Here is a 5785-nt window from a genome sequence, read left to right on the forward strand (position 1 = left end):
TTGAATAAGCTGATTAAATTATCATGTAAATAATTTGCATGGTAACCCTCCTGAGTTTAGCACCACAATTTGTGTTTTTTCTGTCGATGAAACATTTCTTTATCCTTTGGCACTTTATTATTAAAATTTATGCATACACATAAGGATAATTTGGTAGCTGCCAGTTAATTAGCCAGCATTGTTATTCACAGTGCATTTGAAGGTTCTGGGCATGGTGTAGGAACAGTTTTAGTGCTGACACTCTGAACTGTGCTAATGTACAGGGTACAAGAGACATACTGTATCACAGTCCATCTGCACACCCACTCGAGGAGGATATGGGGACTGCAGTGCACTAAATGAGTAAAAGTGGCCAGAATTTTGTGGGTTAGTGACACACACCACTGACCCTGAAGAAAGTTGCTTACAACGCATCATTGACATCTGTTATGAATTTCCCCTCTTCTGTGTCTATTGAAGGGGATCCTTCACATTCAGCCACTGTGATGACATCAGCTGCCTGATCAACCCAACATATTATCACAAACAGAAAAGCAAGGTAAAAGCATCGGTTTCTCTCCATCAATTTTGTCTAACAATAGACAACAGGTGCAGGAGTAGGCCATTTGGCCCTTTGAGCCAGCACCGCCATTCACTGTGATCCACAATCAGTACCCTGGTCCTGCCTTCTCCCCATATCCTTTGACTCTGCTATCTTTAAGAGCTCTATCTAACTCTTTCCTTGAAAGAATCCAGAGAATTGGCCTCCACTGCCTTCTGAGGCAGAGCATTCCACAGTTCCACAACTCTGTGTGAAAAAGTTTTTCCTCAACTCTGTTCTAAATAGTCTACCCCTTATTCTTAAACTGTGGCCTCTGGTTCTGGACTCCCCCAACATCAGGAACAAATTTCCTGCCTCTAGCATGTCCAATCCCTTAATAATCTTACATGTTTCAATCAGATCCCCTCTCATCCTTCTAAATTCCAGTGTATACAAGCCCAGTTGCTCCAATCTTTCAACATATGACATTCCCACCATCCCTGGAATTAACCCGGTGAACCTACGCTGCACTCCCTCCATAGCAAGAATGTCCTTCCTCAAATTTGGAGACCAAAACTGTACACAATACTCCAGGTGTGGTCTCACCAGGGCCCTGTACAGCTGCAGAATGACCTCTTTGCTCCTATACTCAATTCCCCTTGTTATGAAGGCCAACATGCTATTAGCTTTCTTCACTGCCTGCTGTACCTGTATGCTTACATTCAGTGACTGATGAACAAGGACACCCAGATCTCATCGTATTTCCCCTTTTCCTAACTTGACACCATTCAGATAGTAATCTGCCTTCCTGTTCTTGCCACCAAAGTGGATAACCTCACATTTATCCACATTAAGCTGCATCTGCCCACTCACCCAACCTGTCCAAGTCACCCTGCATTCTCGTAACATCCTCCTCACATTTCCATTACATATAACCTGTGGTAATATTTCCTCCCTCCCCTTTCTCTCTTTCTCCATTCCCTATTTTGGCTCTCTTCTTACCCTTGCTCTTCTACTAAGCCACCCATCACTCTGGTGTCCCTCCTCTTTCCCTTTCTCCCATGGTTCACTGTCCTCTCCTATGAGATTCCTTCCTTTTCAGCCCTTTACCTCTTCCACCTCTCAGCTTCTTACTTCATCCCCCACCCCTAACACACATACACACACACACACACACACACACACAAACAAACCCTCCCCCTCAACTCTTTTCCACCTATTACCTGCCAACTTCAGACATCCCACCCTGCAAAAACTCATTTCAGGGAGGTAGCACCATCAATTTGCGGGAGACTCCCAGAACTTTCAGGAGAGGTGGGATGTCTGCAACAGAGTAGCTCCTTAGCAGCTGGCCAGCTAGTTTAAAATAACGTTAGCTATGCTAATGAACGAATGACAACTGTTAAACTCACCTCAACATGTCTTTTACAGTCTTAACCCACCATGGGCAATAGAAAAGTCACTGTTGCAAACAGTGCAGCGAGCAACACTGTCATTATTTTGACCCCGATTAGGCAGGGGTACACTTTAGTGCAGTCTGGGGTGACGTACGTTTTATATTTTCTTTTTTTGGAACACTCTGCCATGGCATGCGCGCTCTCTCTCGTGGTCGCTCTCGCGCTCGCTGTCTCGTGGTCTCTCTTACGTGCTCTCTCTCTCGCTCTCGTGGTCTCTCTCACGCGCTCTCTCGCTATCACGCTCTGCCTTGCTCTCTCTCTCAAGATGTGTTCAAGATGAAACCATGTCTTTAACCATTTAGGTGCGGTGTGACAGCTATAGACGTCGCATCCTTGCTGTCTATGTGACAAGCAAGCCAGGGTAGTACAATATGCAGAGCAACCTATTGCCCGTGCAGCAGGCTCCCTTTCTCCAGCAGCTGATGAATCCAAAGGAACGGCAGAGACTGGTACTGTCTGGCATCGGCAGCATTGCAGCAGTTGCCAATCAGCATTGAACTCAACGTTGGAGTGCCTAAGGGACTCCAGCTCCAGATTATTTCTTAGGGTTTACTGAAGCCTTCCCCATGGGTGGGTACAGAGATTTCAGATCAGTTTCCCTTCTCCTAGAGTAGCTGCCAACCACAGCTGAGGAGTGAGGCCCATCTGCCCGATGTGGCTGGTTTAAAGGCACCACTAGCCAGCCTTTGCCCATTCTCCTGTCAGTAGAAATGGTTCTGCTGGGCTTATCCCCACTACCTCTCCGGCTATGACAACCTTAAAGGGACAATACTTATTCATTTCACAGAATATAAAGACTGGAACAGTCATACAAGACTAAGATGGAAATTGAAATACCAGAACTAAACATGCAAAAGGGAATGAAGATCTAAGCACATAAGAAATTATTTTGAAAGCCAGAAAATTTCCAATTTGTAATTAGGACACTATTAGAAATCGTGCCTATATCTCAAAAAGCAGAATGCACTATTTTAAGGTTATTTTACAAGTAGTTTGTATACACCTGTATTCTTTGTCAATTTATCAAGTTTTCTTTAATAAGGGAAGGGCATTGCAAAACAGTGTGAATTAGAATTAGAACTTATTTAATCTTACATCCATCCTCCAACGTGAGGGACTAAAAATCTTTGCAATGTACAGACATATGAATTTAAAAGTCTAATGACTTATAGAAAGAAGCTGTCCCATAGCCCTGATGATCTTCCAGGTCTTCTTTTCTGCACCTGCTGCTACAAATGTCCTCAATGTAGGAAAGTTCACATCCACAGATGCGCTGGGCTGTCTGTACCACTCTCTGCGGTGCCCAACGACAAAGGTTGGTGCAGTTCCCATAGCAGGCGGTGATACAGCCAGTGAGGATACTCTCATTGGTGCCCCTGTAGAAGGCCATGAAGATTTGAGGGCCCATGCTGAACTTCTTCAGTTGCCTAAGGTGGAAGAGATGCTGTTGTGCTTTTTTTTCCCCCCCACAAAGCCGGTGTGTACAGTCCAGGTAAGATACTGAGGAACTTGAAACTACCCACCCTCTCAGCTGCAGACCCATATATGGCATATATAAAGTGAAAATCATGAAAAGAAGCTATATAATTTCCATATTAAATTGAGCAAGTGTGGAAATCTAAAATTTGCTATCAGTTGCAACATAGAAAACACTGTCATTTTTTTTTGTTTTACCAGCCATAAAATTCAAGCTAATAAGTTAGGCCACTGCAACACAGAACACTGTTGTTGGTGTTAAGGTTTATTATAGATTTTCCTTGCCACTGGCCAATGCTACACCTAATTCCAATATCCAAGTCCACCATTAAAATAAGGTAGATTTTCCATTTATTTATAATATCATGGAAATTATTTTCAAATGTTGATTAAAATAATTTTCATGGGTTCTTTTTCTAAGCTCAAATAGCATAATGTAACTAACAAATGCCTCCTGGACCAAGGCCGCATAATGGTAAATAAAATCAGGAACTATTTATACCAACTAAACTCTAACTTTAAAAGGTCTAGGCCACAGTTCACATAACTCAGCCTTTCAGAAGAACTGTGCGATCAGTAGGACAAGCTTCATTCTGGCTGCTCTCAAGTAATGTGATTATCATGGACATCATCAAATGGGATCAACAGGAATAACTTTTTAGAAAAATCAATGGCAACAGTTGCAATAATTTTAAAACAACAGACTGTACCCAGTGCAGTGTTGTACTCAATACTGAGACTGTTAATTAAAATGTTGAGAACATATTTGTATTATTTAGCAATAGTTTTGCAGCTCGGTAGGTTTCAACACTCAGAGATTGACTGTATAAAATGTTCTATAAAGGGACGAAGTTGCCAATTTCAGGAATGTCTTTTATTTACACAGGTCTCACATTCCTAGCAAGACCAACCCTTTACAATTGTATGGTTACGTGATTTGACAAGCAATAGTTACTTGCAGTGCAAGTCAGCTGAGAACACAAGAATGTTATCATTGATTCCCTAGTGGAAATGTGTTTAACTATTTTAAACCATGATAACTTCAAAGGATTTATGACAGAAATTGTAACAAGATTGCTTTTTCCCCATGAACTACTATTAACTGCTATGATATGAAAGGGGTTAAGAAAAATAATCTTTCTTTTCCTGGGTATTATTTTTGAAGGCGGTTAAATTTTTAATGAGTCACAGGATTGTTTTCTCCTAATTTGCTCCCTATAATGACCTCTTCCCTCAACCATTCCCTGAAGCAAAGTACTCCAGCATTCTTCTAGGGAAAGAAATGTCTTCCAAAGACTTTCCTCATTACCTTTGTGAGGATTTCAAATTTATATCTCCCTATTTCTTAATCCTCAACCAAAGAAAATGGTCCTTCCTTTGTCACTTTATCAAATCTTTCACAGTTTTAATTCCCTATTAAATCTCCAGCAATTCTCTCTCTCACACACACACACACAAAATGCTAGAGGAACTGAGCAAGTGAGGCAGTCGATATTTCAGCTGAGATCTTTCATCAGGACTCTTAAATCTCTAAAGCTTTAGCCACTGCAGACGTAATAGTCCCAATAGCTTGAGGATTTCTTACAACTATCCCTAGTGGCAACTTTGTGAACCTAATAGTGAACCTCTTTTAGGCTCTCATAGCCTTCCTGTAATAGAATGCCTTCAACACCACAGCATACACTAAAACACATTATTTTGCATAAATTCATCTTCAGTTTTTGCTTTTACATTCTACGACCCTAATTATAAAAAGAATCTGCCTAGAAATTCATCTCCTTAAGGTAAGCAACTACAGTAAAATGCTGTTAATCTAGAATATTTGGGCCATTGGTGGTGCCATGTTGGCAAATTTTCAGGGCTACTGGACAGCAATATATCAACACATTTTTTAAAATTACATGGTAGTGTAACAAATTCTCCAGTGAACCCAGTAAGTTAAAAGGAAGAGTAGGAAATATGTCCCTGATGAGCAGGATGAACAGGAGCCAGAGGAGTGTTAAACACACATGGGAAAAGGGTCCTGGCAAGTTTAGAGGAAATGTGGGGCAAAAGCCACTGTTGAGTTTAAAAGGAAAGCAGAAAAGAGTCCCTGGTAAATTTAAAGGGACCCTGGGAAATGGAACACTAAAAGGTGATTGAAAGGGGTATGAATGGGGCAATGGAAGGAGGTCAAATCAGGACTGTGAGCTTGGGGTGTCTGGGTGAGCACCACAGCGAGCTTGGAGGTGCCCAGAGGAGAAACTAGGAATGAAATTTACTTTTACTTATTGAAAACCTATCCTCAATTCAGTTAGCACCAATACCAAGGAACCTCCCCAAGGAAGTCTGC

The sequence above is a fragment of the Mobula hypostoma genome, chromosome 16 (genome assembly GCF_963921235.1).
Source record: "Mobula hypostoma chromosome 16, sMobHyp1.1, whole genome shotgun sequence".
In the NCBI taxonomy this organism is placed as follows: Eukaryota; Metazoa; Chordata; class Chondrichthyes; order Myliobatiformes; family Myliobatidae; genus Mobula; species Mobula hypostoma.